The 18579-nt window shown below is 36.8% G+C and overlaps 1 pseudogene across 1 annotated transcript in view; it reads right to left on the reverse strand.

Moving 5' to 3' along the window:
• The window catches only part of LOC121351828, a 117958-nt pseudogene that overhangs the window by 23279 nt on the left and 76100 nt on the right, over positions 1–18579 (reverse strand). The window contains exons 3-4 of the transcript XR_005954844.1: positions 14098–14252; positions 881–1110 (exon numbers count right to left, since the gene is read on the reverse strand). The product of XR_005954844.1 is annotated as a guanine nucleotide-binding protein G(q) subunit alpha-like (transcript). The remainder of the gene's footprint in view (positions 1–880; positions 1111–14097; positions 14253–18579) is intronic.

The raw sequence follows: 18579 nt of genomic DNA on the forward strand, positions 1-18579 counted from the left end.
AGACTGCATCATAATTTCTGGAAGTTCAGCTCTGAATGACACAGATAATTATACAATTCACATAACAATAGTTTTGTTTTATGAAAACACTGCAAATGTAAAAATTTCCAGAGTTCCAAGGTGTTTAAAAAAAAATCATGAAGAAAGTTCAATATACAAAATGTGATTGTCCAGGGACACCTGTTTTACTTTACATCAACCACTGTCTTAAACAGTGCAATTTGTACCCAGCCATGAAGAAGATATTGTCGAATGTTCTCCTTTTTTCATCTAACTTTTTAAAGTATGTGCTGAAAGATTTTCACAGAACAGTGCTAATGAGTAAAATTCATAAAAGTTCAATGAGTAACTTTAAGAAGCCCTCAGGAGAAAAAAAATGCCTTGAACATAAAAAAATAATCCTTAGTCTTCATTCAAAGCTGCATTCAAAGTAATGGATAGCGTGCTTTGAACCCTCAGCCCACCCACTTGCTTACTTCTCGTTTTTTTAAAATAAAAATACAATATACACCTTGGGCTTTAAGTCAAAGGAATGGAGTTTGCTACCCTGGGGCTGTTCCTTAGGAATCAATAAATTTTGTCTTCATTTACACCACCTATTATTGTGCCTCTGCTCATAACAGTAACTCAACAAACATTTCTCTGTGTTCAACTGTATTCCTCTTAACACAAAATAAAGACTTCTTTGAATCCTTTATGGAGCAGATCTGCTTAGCCCTACTTGAAGATTGAACCCTTCCTGCCCTTTCACTCCTGAAGTGCTTCTCCTTTGGGTCCCAGCTGTGCATGATTGCTTGTAGATGCATTTAGAAAACACCTGGGACTGGACTGGTAAAACTACTTTTTTTTTAACTCATGGGTTTTGCTGACAGTTGCTTACCTCATTATCTGACTCCACAAGCACTTGATCATATTCACTAAGAGCTACTAGGAACATGATAGATGTGGCAAAGCAAGTGGGTGCTAAAACTTTTTTCCTACCTGAAAATGACGCTTTGTAAGTCAAATGGATATTCAATGATCCCTGTTGTTGGGACTCGAACTCTGAGCACATCCTGCTGGGTTGGCAGATAGGTGGAATCTGCTATACGGTCCAAGTCATTAAGATAGCTATAAACAGGGAGAAACAACAGGAATGCTAGACAGTGACACCATCATCTCACTGAGGAAAAGAGAAAGGAAAACTTGGGAAGGAAGTGGGTTGTGGGGTAGGGAGAAGTACAACAGAAAAAAAAAAAAGTATTATCGGCAGAAAAGAGGGGACAAAATATAAAAATGTACTCCCATCTCCACTTACATAGGTTCAAGCTAATTCTACAAGAAAGGTAGCATAATTATTATGTTTTTTTTTTTAATCCCATACAACTTGGCTTGGCTTTCACATGAAAATTCACCAAAGTTGTCAATTACATAATTCTAGGAAATTCAAAGGCATAGTACTACACAACGTGTGAAAAATACAAAATTGTTTTGAATCTGTAACATATTTCGTGATATTCAGTCTGTATGAATATCAAAACTGAATGAACCTTTCACAAAACAATGGACTGCTATAGAATAGATAGTGGTCTATAGCAGTCTGGTGTAACTGACTGGTAATAGATCATTACCAGTCACAAAATGACAGGAAGATAAACAGCCCTGTTTTGAGAATAAATTAAAAATGGAAAAGACCAACCACTGACAGTTAAAACACTCTCCAGATCTTGTTACCAGAAGGCAGCACAAACTAATTAGTGTGATCTCTGGCACCTGAACTCCTGCGTTCACACTGAAACTTCTGATCAGGTTAATAAGTCTGAAGTACTTGAAAAACACTCCAGCTGGCTAGCAAATAACCCAAAATTGTATAAAATTGCTTGTAAATGCTCAGTAACAATGGCATAGACCTATTCTGCTTATTGGTTAATGGTGAGTTTCAACCATAAAGCACCCGTGTACTGTAAGTTTTAATTAGCTGTCCTGAAAAACATCCTCAAAAAAAGAAGATACACGTGTGTGTCCAGGAGCTGGACATCTAATGAAGTCAGTGCACCATGAAGCTTATGCTCTCCCCATGGTGGACATGTGGCAGAAAGACTGCTGCAGGAAACCAAGTTCTTTGACATTTGGCTAGTTCACAGCAGAAAAGTAACCTATAGTTAGCCACTGAAAAGATAAACTAATGTAGGGATCCCCTCATTCACTCTAGGCAATGAGATCAATGGTTTTATACTTTATTTAATGATAAAGTGTCATCAACTCCTGAACATGTTCTTTTCCTTGTAGTAATTAGTGAAGGCACTCTTTTCAAATAAACCCACACAAGAAATAATCAGACTTCTTCTAGGTGTTCTGAATTACTTTTTAGTAAAATAGTGAGAAGTTTTCCTAAACAATGACAGAAACAAATAAGTTTAATTTCTACTTTACAGTAAAAATACAGAATAATTTGTTAGCTTTGGGAAGAGCCAAATTATTACTGGCTCAATTATAAAATTATCAAATTTCCTTCACTATGCTTTAATAATGGAGTATCAATCCAATAGTAAATAGCAATGTGAGAAAGATGTATTGAACACTATCTCAGTTAAGCCAGAAGGTAGTAGTCTGAAAATATTTTCTGAGAATGCTAATTGGTTTCTGGCAGTGAGAAAAAGGCTCAAGAGTCTGAGCACTGCATCTGCCATCAGGTTTTACACAAAAAAGCAGCAGGAACAAGCTCACCATCAATTAGTTGGCAGAAAAGGAAAAAAAAAAAAAAAAGTGAATGAAATCCATAACCATCACCATAAGAAAGTGACAGACTCTGAACGAGATTCTTATTCCCTCCCACACACAGAACAATTAGTTTTATTTTGTGATGACATTTTGGAAGGAGATAAAGAAGCATTGCCAGTCATTACATGCTACAGTGGTATTCATAAGAGCAAGATAATTTTAACTGAATAAATTGGCAGGTGGCCCATTTACACAATTGTCTTGTTGTATTCCTTTGGCAAGCTTTACCTGCGGTCTCCAAGGCGAGCCTGGTTTACTGCACCTTTGCACAGTGGACATGTTACTATCTGGTAATGCACACCTGGCTGATTTTAGAAAAGTGATAAATCAAACGGATAGATACTATTAAATTGTTACATCTCATTTGTGTTTCTAGAAATCAATAAATGAGCAGATGAGGTTTTTTGGGCATTTTCTGTCCTAAGTTTCAGAAACACTAATTTATCCTTAAAAAATACTTACCTTTCCCTTCTCCTCATCCTTTATGCTCAAGTTCTGCTCACTCAGTCACCAAACACAGGATACTGCCTTTTCACTCATTTCACCTGTAGCCCCCTACAGAGCCTACACAGTCCACAGAAGAGTCCCTATGCATCCTTATACAGTCTTACTTAATTCCCTGGATTGCTTCACTCAACAGAATAAAGAGTGTTGGGCTCTCTAAGAACTGTCCTGAATTATACATTCAAACCCAGAATCAAGGAATTAGTGTCAAAACCAGTAGGAGTATCTCATCTTTTTTACAGTCATAATCATAATCTACAGCCTAACAAAGGCCATTTAATATACATCCTGCTTTTTTGTTGTTGTTGTTGTTTTCTAGTAATATTTATGCCCATACCTTTTTCTTCTAACTTAAAACTTAATAAATTAATATATTATTGTATCAATTTATTTAAATGAAAATATCCCAGGTCTTAGTTGTACAACTTGAATCTTTTATCATTGTTATTTTAATGCTATGACCATACTGCAAATTGTGAATTAAATTTTTCCTAGAGAGAAAAAAGTGGTTTTAGTTTTGATTTGTGGTTTTTCTGTTTGGTTTTTTTGTTGTTGCTTTTGTTTGTTTGTTCTGGTTTTGTTTGGGTTTTTTTCTGGTTTTTTTTTGGAATTTCTTTACATTTTATTTTAACAGACTCTTTTAACTTCGGCTGAAAAATTACTTGTACTGAAATTCGGATTTAAATCAAGTTTTGCACTGTTGTTCTGAAGCAAAGGAACCGGTATTTTCTGCTACTGACAGTTCTGCAGACAATTACACTTCCTGTTACTCCATGAAGATATGTAACTTCGTGTTCTGCTATCAACTTCAGGGGGATTAAAAATGTTTCTGAAAATCAAACTGAAAGTTTTGCCAGCAGCAGCAACACAAAGTTGCCTTCAAGATATTCTAAAATCACTAAAAATGCTGCATGTCTCTTTTAAAATTTACATAACCTCTAAAATAAAGTAAGAATTTTAAAAAAAACCTCTATTTTCTTTAAGAACATCTATCATTGGGACTGACATCTGGATTTTTCCATTGTATGCACTGTTTTACATCATTATCTGAAGACTTTTGATATGACAGAAATAAAATGTCTCTTTTCAGTCAGGTGGAATCTTTCTAGAATACCAATGAGAGCAAATCAACACACATAACCTCAATACATTATCATAACTTGCGTATTAATTGCAAAATACTACATTTCTACATCCATGGTATGACACAGACAAAACCCAAGGCACCTTCTCTTTATGAAGCACAAGAATGGACTTTTGCATTGCATTAAACAGAGTGGGATGACAGTCTGATTATTTTGAGCAACTGGTTGTTGAGCTGAGTCACTATTTCAAAATGCTGAGAGGAAATATATAAGTGAATGCAGGTGACTACATAAAAAGAGAAGACAACTAGAATACAATTAATATTTAAAGACATACCAGCAGCACACACATTTTTCACTATTCTAACTGTTCCTGTAACACTGAGATTTTATTATTTGGCTTACCATGGTTTATTTACTGTCAAAATAAAGACTTTTACTTTTAAATCTTCTTTGTACCAAAAGAATTGGATATTTAACTTTTTTTTTTTTTTTTTTTATGAAAGCTGGAGTTTAAACAAATTCCCTGATCACCAGGGAAGTGCAGCATTGCACACATAAGCCTTAAACATTCTACAGCTTACCAAACTAGTAATTTATTTATTTTTAAATTACTTCAAATAAGGCAGCAACTTTAAATGAAAACATCAAAAGTTCTAGCTAGTGCCAATTGTCTTCTGCTTTCAACTCTGCTGGCTCCAGACCACCCTAGCCGCTCCCTTGCCCATCCCCAGCTGGCAGTCCTTTAACTTGTGCAATAGCTTAATAACACATCTCTGTCAAAATTATTTGGAATAGTGAAGAAACACTACTGAAATTGTTCTCATTATGGTTTATTTGATGGATGTATCCTAGGATGTGGCAAGTCCATAAACTCCAGCAAGAAAGCAGGGTGAAGTTACTTCCTCCATTGGCTTATCTGCAACCAGAAGAAAACTTGTGAAGCCACAGCTATGTGAAATGTGTTGAGTTTTTTAATGCAGATGGATGAGAAGTAAATGAACATTTGACGGGCTTTTGTCTCCTTACAAACAAACTGATTCACTGTGGTTCTAAAGCACTTAGCTAATGCAACCCTAAAGTACTGACAACTATACTGCCCTCCTGGGCAAACAAATCCTACATACAAACAAAAAAATTTAAACTCATAAGAGAAATGCATAGTGTGTTTGAGGGTAGATGCTCAATTAGAAATGGATTAAGACACACTGCAATCAGTCTTACCAATGCACTTAACTCTCCAACGTATACTACAACTGGCTACACATGCACTCTTGCAAATAAACCACAAGACTTGACATAGCTACAGTCTTACACAAAAGGAGAGCAACCAATAATTGCACAAACCAGGTATTTTTTCAGTTTATTGCTTCAAATTTTAAAGTCATAATAACAATATGGTTATTGGAAATGCTCTGGAAGCCATCCTGAGGTCTAGTTCAACAGTGGGTAACCACCAGCATTACCACAGGAAATTCGGTTGTACAGGTAGTAGCAACTGTGCAAGACATTTAGGTCTCAGCCACATGATACACAGAGTTTGTTTTCACCACCTACTGAGAACTTTTGTTTTGATGAGTCACACTGTAGCTATATGGCCTCTCACCCAAACAGTACCTACTCAGCTAGGCATTATAGAAAGGAGAGAAAATGAGAAAATACATGGTTCTGAGTAAATTTACAATACAGACCTAGTTTCTAAAGTCAATTATCTCTGCAATTAGTTTGAATAAAAATGAATTTTAGTGGCTGCTGTGGTAATTTTCCAGGGGGTTGCTATAGTGACAGGCAGACAGTGCATTACTGAAGCGATGAGTATGTAACGAGCTGCTGGCAGTGGACCTCCCTTGATGTCAGGACAAGCTGCCAGCATCTAGCAAAATGCCCACGATCTGCACACTGACCAGAAGCAGAGGAAGACTTTTGTTTCTCAGTCAGCACCAAGAGCTAAGTAATTTTTTGTAATGCACTTTACATCACCTATGACAAGGTCCAATCCTGCAGCACGCTTCAGGAAAGCTGCCAAGATATGAAGGTGCTAACAACACCACTGAAAGAAAGCACATGTCAAAGGTACTGTGGGTTCACATTTCCAAATAAACAGCAGGAATAGGATTATGGGAATAGACTGACTCTGTACTTTTCTACATATATTTCCCATATGGAAATCAAGCAAGGAAATGAGACTCCAAAGCTTAATAAGCAGACCACAGCTGTTTTAACCAGTACAATGTTTTAATAAATTTGGTATGACTCCAGTCACCATGAACAGGTAGCTCAATACTGAGCCTTATTTTCCTAGGCTACACCACCTAATGAAGACAGACCGTCAAAACTTACTTGAATTTACTTTCAGAAATCAAGATCTTGGAGCACCTTCAACACAGGGCAGACATTTCAAAGAAACACCCTCCTCCAGCTATGAGCTACTACTTACCAGCATCTTTGAGCTCAGATTTTTCCAAGTAATCAGGTGATAAAGAAGCATTTTCTAAGGAATAAATTCATAGGATGAATTTCTGTATCATTAAACTATGTTGAGTGTATAGCCTAATTGATCATGTGCAGGCAGTAAGGCATGGGCAGACAAAGGTAGAAAGGATACAGCCTTCAACCCATCTCTTGTGACGTTAAAAATGAGACTAGTCTGCTCCTCAGTACTGTCTAATAACTTTTCCTAAATTCAGCAGGCAAAACTGGTGTAGCAAGGTGCTGAATTAATACTCACTGGCACACTATCATACCCTGGGCTCAGGAGTCTGAGAGACGCTTTGAGCACAGAAGTCCCTGTAGAGCAAAATGCATCTGAAGCACTGCTGAGGAGAAAGGATCTAACTGGCACCACACCAGAAACACTATGTTATAAATCTCTAAATAAAACTAAACATGTTGAGATAGAAGTAATTATTAACACTGATAGAAAGGTCAGTATAAAACCAGTAAAGATGATTTGTTACCACCCAACCAGCCAACACATCTCTATAGGGGAGAATGAGAGTACAGGGAACGGGGTAGGGACAAACCTCAAGAAATTCTACAAATTCTCTTGTTTATCATAAAAGTTTGTTGGTGATTTCAGTATAGCCACAGTTATAAAAGCAAGCCTTACCAGTATAACCACAGTTATAAAAGCAAGCCTTCACATGCAAATGCTTTCTCATTGCATTCAATGACAAGACAGATTTTGGTATGATAGTAACCATAAACATTTACATCTTTTCCACCCCAAAGTTCAGAGGTTTAATGCAAAAAAAAGGTTTTTTCCTTAAGATTAAGATAGTTCATGGGTATGACCCTCTCAAAATGCTCTATTTCATACACAGATAATAGCAGCGCAAGACAAAATAGAAACCTAACCAAAGTTTATGACTAAGGATAATTAGGCAAGATATTAAATAAGATTTTATATACCTCTGACCTTTGGAGCCTGACTGTTCTGGAGTGGGGTGGAGCTATACTCCATACTGTTGTTGGGGTTTGGTGTGGTTTTAGGGTAGGGTTGGATTTTTTTAGTTTGTTCTGCAAACCTTTGAGCCAGTTGATGAGACCACTCTCCTAAAAAACCCTAGCACTAATTTGGACCATGTGCTGAAAAACAAAAGCCTTTATTTTTTTGCGTCTTTGAGAAAACATACAACTGGCTTGACTTTCAACAGCACATATGCAAAATGCTAAAGCTGCTGTAGCAGGATTTTTCCTGCCTCATAGAGCTGCCAGAATAATTGACACAAGTGTTCTCTATGCTGAGAGGCAGCAGTCCAGTAAATGGAACTGATTTTCAGTGTACAAAACTAAATGTAAGCAAGTATGGTCTGTGTTCTCAGAACTTCTGTAGAGGTTTGCATTTCTAAGACTCTATACTATTGATGAAAAGTTGAAGTAAATTACCAGTTTCCAGAACTATCTCATCTTAATCCATAGCTTGAAGTGAGGTAGGAAGAAGTCTGCACAGCATTTTTTTATCCATAATCCACCTAAGTCCTACCTAGGTGTCTTCCTCCATTTCCTACCTCACTAAAAGCCAACCTTAGCAAAGGCTAAAAAGACACGTCACCAAATAAAAAAATGCTCATGCAAATTTTTCTTTTTAGGAACTGTGGTATAAAAATTATACAGTCATTAAGAACATGGTTGGTGCTGCATGAAAAAAAAATCCTGAAATAAATACATACTGTATACTGCTATACATAGTCCCACCTTCCTTTCTGAACTTCCCAAGTTGTGTTGCATAACCTGCAATTTTTGTATGGGAAGCAGTACTTTGGTATTCACATCCCATCTTTCTTCAGACATTACTTTTATTTTTGGGACTATATTTAAGGCATAAGATAGGATTATCATAGTTCTGCTGCCTATACTTGATCTTTGAATTTAAGACTTTCATTTTTATTTGCTGTTTCTACTCTACTCTAAACTGTACATAAAGCTGTGTAAACTGTGAATACACAAAAGCAGAAGAACCTACAATTCTACAACACAAAACACAAATTGCCCTCAAGTATAGCTTTAGGACCTTCAGGTACATATTTATGAATGGGAGTAAGCAAGAACTAATCAACAGTTTATTAAATAATAATGTACTGATGCATCTTTTAAATTATCACTATATGAGTATATGGTTTTGTCACTACAATTGATTGACTGCTACACAGATATCCCAGACAGTTGTTCAGAACTTGCTATCAGTACAGCTTCTTAGCAGGTCCCAATTTTGGACAGTATTACTACTTCTGAAAGACCCATCATGCTGTAAGAATGCCCTACACCTTTATGAAATAAAAAAATGATTGCTAAGGGCAATGCCAAGAAATCGACTAAACTGCGTTAGCAATAACTTAAGATTCATGTGCTGATCTTGCCCCTTGTGTACCCCCAAGCACATTGTATTTAACAGGAGCTAATTCCACAGAAATTTACCTGTTTCAGAAGAGTAACACAGAAGAAAGATGATATTTTTAGCTGACAGGTATAAATTAATTGTTTAGCTGAAGTTTTGAAAATACTTCAAACTCAAATGGAATACTATCATAGAAAAATTACTAGATGACCAAAGCCTTACACCTCCTGCAACAAGTTTTACAAAAGGTGTACTTTACTGAGCAAACATCACTAGGTTTCATATCTTTCTTTTCTGTTAAAAATCAGTGATATGTGGTAAATTACCTCAGATTCACACCCTGAGTTCTTATTACACAGTAAAGTATGGGAATCTGCATTTCTATACTAACTGTCCAACTACCTGAGCTCACAGTATATGCAAAGCTGTGCAACTGCAGGAACCGAGCTGCTAAAGGTGACAGCAATTGCAGAAACAAAAGCCTGAAAGACTTATGTATATATGTATGAGAATGCAATGGCATGTATGACTAAAGAAGCAGTACATTATATAATAACAAAATGTGCTATAGATATCCACTGGCATAGCTAACACACTAATGGGAAAATTATATTTAATTATCTGAAGTGTTAGAAAACATAGCCATGGAAGGGAAAATAAACAGACATGCTCAGCGCTTGTGTAGGAACCAGAAAGTCCTTGGTTGAAGGTACACAGCAGCCAAACACTTCAATTTCATGTGGCCAGAAAAAGATGAAATTGAAAATCTGAGCCAAGCAAGGCTCTGGGACACTTTCTAGGTCTTAACACTTCCTACATTTTGTTCATGAATGGTATGTCCTTAGTGCCATACTGGAGCAATATGGTGATGAATCTTCAAAAATTCCAATTGCAACCCAAATTCTCTTAACACAGAAGATATTGACTCTCCTTTCCTTAGACTTCGGAAAGGTATGATACAATCAAACTGTTGAATGGTAACCTTGTTACATTTGGGTTAAGGTCTAGGCAGCTGGTACAGTATATTCTGAATTATCTCATCTCATCTCACCTCACACAGCTACTACTAAAGGTAATTCTCCATGTTAATTTACATCTGTCTCACACTGTGAGGCTGCATCTTAAAGGGAAGTAATTTGATGGTAATGAAGTGGCTAAGTCACCTGGTAAGGCACAGGGAAAGCAAATAACCTCTATATACATGAGGTGCTCTTGACTTTACTACAGAGAAGTCTAAAAGTTGATTTTAAAACAACATGAACATCCAAACTTTGGAGCATCCAGTGGTCAGAAAAGAGAAGAGAATGAATTTGTTAAGCCTCCAATAAGTTCATATCAACTCCCGTAATGCAGGGAATTTTCTTTCTTAGACACTACTCCCACCTCTTCTAGTAAATATACATTGGATGTATTTTTACAGAGTACAAGCAGTGGGTATAAAAACATCAAAAATGAAGCCAACAATGACAAAGAATGACAAAACAGGTCAAAATATGTCAGAAAATGAAAGCAATATGATATACAGGACATACTAGAAACTTGAAACATAGTTTAGAAACAATAAAATAACAGGAAAAAGACTATGTGTAGTAAGAGAATAATTTAGATTGCAAAAGACCTCAAGCATCATTAAGTCCAACACTTATCAATCACCACTTTGTCACTTAGACAAAGTTGTTGCACTAAGTACAACATCCAATTACTTCTTCAACAGCTCTAGGATGGTGACTCCACCACTTCCATAAGCAGTCTGATTCAATGCTCAACAACTCTTTCCAAGAAGAAATTATTCTTGATGCTCAGAAAAATTAACCTCAGCAGGTGCAACTTGAGGCTATGTCCTCTTGTCCTATCTCTTGTTACCTGGAAAAGTGTCTGACCACCAGCTGGCTACCCCCTTCTTTCAAGGCAGTTGTAGAGGGTGGTAAGTTTACACCTGAGCCCCCTTTACTCCAGGCTAAAGACCCCCAGCTCCCTCAGCTGCTCCTCACAGGACTTGCGCTCCAGATCCTTCACCAGTTCCGTTCCCTTTCTCTGGACACGCTTCAGCTCCTCAGTGTCTGTCCTGCAGTAAGGGGGCCAGAACTAGGCACAGAATTTGAGGTGTGGCCTCAGCAGTGCTGACTGCAGGGGGACAAACCCTTCCACAGTCCTTCTGATACAAGAAATATCGTGGTCCTGACAACCGCATTATTTATGATCCAAGCCAGGATGCCATTGGCCTTCTCAGCCACAAGCTGGCTTATCTTCATCTGCTGTCAACCAGCATCCTGGGGTCATCTTCTGCTGGGCAGCTTTCCAGCTACTCTGCCCCTGCCTGTATCACTGCCTTGGCCTGCTGTGACCCAAGGGCAGGACTCACCACTTACCCTTGTTGAAGACTGATGTTAGAAAAAAGCATTACTACTACTACTACTACTACTACAAAAACACAGTGGAAAACTACTGAGAAGATGAGAGGCTTGTGCAAGGGACGAATGAAGAACACACATGACATTGACACATAGGCTTATGAGACACTGGCACATATGCTTACAAGAGAGCTGGTGGACAACAAACCATTCTGGTTCATACATCAAGTCAGAAGACAATGAGCACAAAGTGCTTTTTTCTGTCTTACTGTCTTGTGAATCCCAGTAGTAGCTTTAAATCAATTTGCTTCCTTTCTTTGTGGCATTTATAATGCTAATAAATTTGTTTGGGTGTTTTACTGGTAAACACACATACTGTATTTTTGAAACAATATTTCTTTTGTGTCTGATGATTTTTTTTAGTGGACTTATGTACCTGGAAAAAACGCTACTTGCAAGCATAAGTATACATAGAGGCTTTTCTAAATACTAATATACAGTGATTAACAAGTCTAATTTAAAAGATTTTGCAGAATCCATAGCTATAATCCATGAACTATAATAAAGTGACCAAATCTGCAATAACTCATGGTAGACTGGTAAACATGCTGAGCTTGAGAAATAACCAATCAACAAACACATGTACCTTTTGCAAGACAATGTACTAGGAAGCTTTTTTTAATAGCTACTTAATGATTATTCCCTACTATTTTTAATGCTACTCAAAAGATCCACTACGGTGCCAATTTAATTAAAAGTAGATTGAAACTATGGTATTCAGCACAATCTGATCTGAAGTAGCATCAAATCATTATTTCCTACTTAGGAGAGTAATTCTATATTTATCCTCTAAGGTAGAACACACAAAATACATACATTTATTTAAATTTGAAAACCAGTATCTCATCTGTTGTGGAAATAAAGTTAGGACCTACAAATACAAGAAATTCAAAATATGAGATGAACTCTGCCTCACCTTCTACTTAACTCTGCCACTCATTTCAGCACAGAAACAATGTGAAAATATATTGTTAGTAATGTGCATCTAAAATTTTCTTATCACTGTTTATTCATCCTCAAATTTTTCTCTTTATGTAATATTATATTTGTTTCCTTACCACCTGAAACCAAAACACAGCATGATATGTTAGGGGACAGTCTGAATCTCAGCAATACAAGAGAGATGCCATTATGCTTTGCACCACTCTACACCAAAATATACGTGCAAAAATGATGGTTTGGGAAGGTAACCAGGACAGAGAACTGCACAGGACAACAGAAACCCTATGCATAGGGCAAAGGAAAGTCATGGTGTGGTGATAATATTGCAATGTGTCTGAGGAGACTTATGTCATGCATCCATAGTCTTCAGCTGCCTAAATTCTATCAGCAAAATCCTAGTAAGTTCGTCTTGACTAATTCCCTTATAAAGTGCAGGACTAGATAAGGATGCTTAGGCTACTGTGCAGATAAATGTCATTCCACATCTGTACTTCATGTCTAATGTCCTGCTACAATGAGCTTAATGGAAGCTTCATTGTGCACTTTCTTAAGTAAGAGGCTTCCATTCACATACACATGCCAAATGAAGACTGGAATTATGTCACTGGAATAAATTTTTGTCATAGCTAATACAGAAGTCAATGTAGAACCCATGGAGGTTTTTGCCACGGCTTTAACAGCAAACCATGCTGCGTTCTGTAGCACAGGTCAACATCAAAAGGCCATCATCTGTTTCTTTGATAGCAGATGAGAAATTTCACCTGAGCTGTACGCTACATCACTAGAAAATAACTAAGATTCATGGAGTAAACCTTCAGGCAGACATCAGATTCCAATGACAAATTTCACACGGTTTTTAAATCAGATTCCATTCGCAAGAAAGGGGTAACATTTCAGATATTTTTTAGTCACATGTGCATTTTTATTATTGTTGCTCTAGAACAACAATTTAACCTGAAGTGCTTTCCTGATTTCTTCCTGGCAGCCATGTTCCTTAAAGTTTAGACTTTGTTTCCATAATAGAAAGACAGTCCAGTATGAAACAAATCCCTTTGTTTAGTACTCTTTACCTCACCACTAGGACTGCAAATGCCAGAGAGGGAAACTGGAATATCTGGAAAATAGGAGTTCTTAGACATTACAATTTTTATGAATTGTATGGAGGTCTACCTTGGTTGCACTTCCCAGTATTCATTACTGTCACATTACATGAAACTATTTTTGCCCATCTTACATTTGTAATTATATGTTGGAAGAGAGTAAGTTGAATAAGTTTAACAAAAATCCCCTCCAAATTAGTCATCCCTAGTGAGGATGTTAATTTAAGACTTTGAATGATCACAGACTGTCATTTTGTAAAATAAGCACAGATATAATCCTGAAATAGATGTATACAACTCCTTAATTCAATTTATTATGTGTATATTCAGCTATGTTTGTGGTGCATAACACAAGAAACATGTACACAGACATATAGTACAATAAGCTAAAAAAGTGAAAATCACTTTGTTAGAAACAGAAGATTATATCTCGTTGTTCATTGCTACCATGTACTTACTATTTAGTTGAATCTGATAATTGATATTCCCGTCGTCTATCATAACACTCCTGAATTCCAGGGTCATTCCATAAGCTTCTTATTGCATCTACATATGGGTTCTCAAAACTTGACACCTTCTCTACATCAACTTCTCGAACTAATAGTGCATGAACCTAATTCAAAACAAACAAAACAGTGAAATGTACCTCATTTACTATGTTTGCAGACAGCTCATATACAATGAACAATATAATAATTCTTCACATTGGTTATATCACCAACATGTATTTTCAATTTGAAAAATATCACGAAGATGGTTGTGAAGATGCAAAAAGGAAATAACTTTTAAGCTAACATCACAGGGAGTGAAGTTACTCTTGGGAAAATTGCATCTTCTTAGACTTCTTTCTTTCTTTCTTTTGTGATACCAGTAATTGTTACCATATCATTGAAACAAAGAAAAAATAAAAATAACAGACAAAATGGAAGGATTCTGTAAGTACCACCAAATCCAAACTGGTCATTAAGATCTAACTACTGATAGTTTCACTCAGTTGTTTCACAACCAAAATCTAGATGGTGTAGGGGACTGTTCAGTTCAATACACTTTGGACAACAGCAGACAACATCTTCCATGGCCTTCTGGGAATATAAGAATTTCCCCTTTATTTACCAGAAATCTTGCAAACACTTATTCAATTATTTTTGGAAAGCCATGCCTCATACATTTAGAATCTTCTTCATGGGTTTCTACAAGTATTTAAAACAAGATTCCAGAATAAGTAAACTGGAATTTTAGGGAATTGTAGTCACGACATTTCCACTTGCGAGGATACTGAAATAGCAACCATGTCTTCTCCTTCTTTATTCCCCTCAGAAAAACTATGGGCAGTGTTAAAAACTAATTCTTCAAGAGTGTTACAGCTCTATGCTGGTTTTCCTGGCAATACTCTTTTTGCTGCAATCCATTATATACTTACAAAAGTGTGGGTTTTTTGTATCTAGAATTCATCACCTCAGTCTTCAACTTATTATCTCTATTATCATCTGTTATTTTTATAGTAATGGGAAAATAATGGAAAATAATTTCCATTTTTCCAATGCAAAATAATTCCCAAGTTAATAGGAGATACCTGATTCTACAGAGCCTACTTCAAAAGACCTGAAGAAGTTCTAGTAATTCAGGACTACTACTAAGGAAAATGTTCATACTTTCTCTGTTCTTTGTTTTGTAGGACTATGTTAATGGTGGTTAGATTTGCATAAGACCAGTGAGTTGCCATTTCACTACAGTGAAGCACTTGCTTTCTTTGGCTCTTTGTGTACATTTAAATTAAACTAGGTTTTACCAAAATGCTGTATATATTTTCCTGAACTACCACAGTGGTTATGACAACAATAGCAGTTAGTTGAATACACAAAGTAAATAAAAATGTTTAATGCCAAAAATGTATTTCACTTTTCCAGCTATAGGAGGAACTAAATCAGTCATCTTTCTTTGGTTTTTTGTTTTTTTTTTTTGTAAATCAGTGTAAATCTTCAGAATGAAACACTAGCCAAACCTCTGTGGCAAAACTGCAACAATATAGCCTTTCTATGAAGCAAAATGCCCAGAGATCTATTAGAAGTCAGAAGAGTGGCCCGTCATCTCTCCTGGACAATTCATGACACCATAGAAGATGGAAGGGTAAAGCAACCAAGAAGTAGAGCATGTTTTCCATAATGCCTGATTTGTAATAAACATGCCAGAAAAGCCTCTCCATAACCATGGTACGGGAAAAGCCACAGACCCTTCTTCTCTTCGCTTTGTTTTTTTTTGGGGTTTTTTTAATTTTTTTTTTGTTTGTTTGTTTTTTGTTTTTGTTGGGGTTTTTTTTATTTTCGTTCGTCTCCTTTGAAAAGCAAGTACCACTTAAGGACTGGAGGGGATAACCACCCCAGAAATCTGATGTTGCCACAGGTTACTGCAGTCCTGTGGCTGAACTGAATTATGAACCAGAAACTGTTTTTAAGTCTGAAATTTCTCTCAAAAACTGCAACAGGATTTCAGACCTAGCTGACAGTCAGATAAAGAAAACCACTGACTGAATAGGAGAAATTAAGAAACAGTTCATCTGCTTGCTGCCAAATGTCTGCCAAAGGTGGTTTTCTTGTGAAACTCCCCCAAACCGGAATTAATTTTAATGGACTGATGGACAATAAAAGCAAGGTACAGTGAAGAACTACTTAAATGCTTCCTTACACATTATATTTTTATTGTTAAAAAACATTCACTGCCTAGCTTTGTTTGAGATCAGGTCACCAGACAAAGTAGGAAAAAGAGAACATTATTGACACAGTTGGAATGGAAAATGTAATAAAATAAATACAATAATATCACTTTCCTTAAGTAATGTCTTTGGCTTCTGAATCATACTATGTGATACAAAAAACATGAGTGAAAGCTAAAGTTTCAATTTCATGCATGAATCAAGTTTGAATTTTCTACAGCAGTGATTTTTACAAAGTCAGGACCTACCCAAACAGCATATTTAGTAAATACATTTCCAAGAATTATATGCGCAAACATCTAAAATTATAACATACAAAAATTTGTGGGAGATCTCAGAAAAGAGATTTGAAGTAGTTTCTGATCCAAAATGTTTATAATTTAATGGATAACTGAACACTTCTGTGCCCATTTTACCATGCAATTTTCTTGTATTGATATTACTATATTAAAACGCTGATGTGACTTCAGGTGTTCGTGAATACAAGACTTACATGTTCCCACCTAAAAATCATGCCACAATTTTCATTAAACATCTCTAATTTAGGATGTTTCACATTTTGTTAAAACATACTAAGACAGAAAATCATAGAATACCCTGAATTGGAAGGGACCCATGAGGATGATGAAGTCCAACTTCCAGCCTTGTGCAACACCCCAAGAGTCACACCACGTGACTGAGAGCATTGTCCAAAGACTTGCTGAGCTCTGTAAGGCTGGCACTGTGACCCCGGGGAGCTGTTCCAGTGCCCAACCACCCTCTGGGTGAAGAACCTTTTCTTAATATCCAGTGTAAAACTCCCCTGATGCGGAGTTTCATGCCATCCCCTCAGGTGCTGTCACTGGTCACCACAGAGAAGAGATCAGTGCCTGCCCCTCCTCTTCCCCTTGTGAGGAAGCTGTAACTGCAATGAGGGCTCCCCTCAGTCTCCTCTTCCCCAGGCTGAACACATCAAGCAACTGCAGCCACTACTCACATGGGTTCCCCTCAAGGCTCTTCACCATCCTCATGGCCCTCCTTTGGACACCCCCTAACAATTTAATATTCTTGTATTCCAGCACTCAAAACCACACACTAGACTCAAGGTAAGGCCACCACAGTGCAGAGCAGAGCAGGACAATCACCACATTCTAAAATCCCAGTTACAGAATGACAATGGCCCACCAACTTTTGATGATCCCAACACTTTCTGGTAGGCTGAACTTAAACGCAACTATGGATGTCTACTGTAACACTAAAGACTGAGAATGCTGCAGCTGTCAGACAGTCAGTATGTGCTAAATGGTAATTTAAATATAAGGCTGCCAAGCCCTCACAAAACCTGTTAGAGCAGCACCTTCCTCACCATGTTAGAGCACCATCTTCCACTTGAAACATGAAGATATAAACAACAATAAAGGCACAAAGGGAGAAATAAGGGTGTATAACAGCTTCTTTATTTCCTCATAGCAAGAGGATGAAATCTCAGTTGGGTGAACTGAAATCCATCAGAACTTCAAAGTAACATACACAGAGCCTGCGTAAACTAACCTGTGACATGGATCTATGCTCACCTTAGTAATGCCATTGTGGGGCTACTCAAGTGTTTAAAGTACTACACAAACATGCAAATGAAAACAGTGTATACAATTTGCACCCTAAGTATTACAAAACTCCTTTGATTTCCCATAATTAAGTCATATTTTAATGACCCTATGACCAAATTGGTTATTTGCAAAACACCCCCAATAGCTAAGGTATGGAATAAGCAGATGTAAACTGTGCAGGTAAACAGTTCCATGAAGGAAGTAAACTCTTTCTGGCAGAAAATTGTATGCCATTTCTGCGGAACTACTCAAAAATCTTACATCTCCAAAAATTACTAACATAATTGTAGTATTGTGGGGCATTTTTTCACCTCCATGGAAGTATTAATTACCAAGGTATTTCCAATGTTTTGCTTGTGTCTGCTATATAAGGCAATTTAACAGGGATAACATACCATTTCAGATATGTTAGCACTTCAGAGACTTGAGGCTTGATGTAAAATACAGATATAAAAAGCAAAATGACAGATATGAAAAGCAAGTTTTCAAAAGCAAAATGAAATTGAAACGTATTCTAATATTTGAAATTATTTGATCACATTTATTGAAAAACATTACAGTAATTTCTAGTAATCTTTTATTCCCTGTGCTGTTGCTGGACCATGAAGAAAAAACAGCTGAAACAAAAAAATATCTGTTATTTG

This window comes from Pyrgilauda ruficollis, unplaced genomic scaffold, assembly GCF_017590135.1.
Source record: "Pyrgilauda ruficollis isolate IOZ18807 unplaced genomic scaffold, ASM1759013v1 scaffold174, whole genome shotgun sequence".
NCBI lineage: Eukaryota > Metazoa > Chordata > Aves > Passeriformes > Passeridae > Pyrgilauda > Pyrgilauda ruficollis.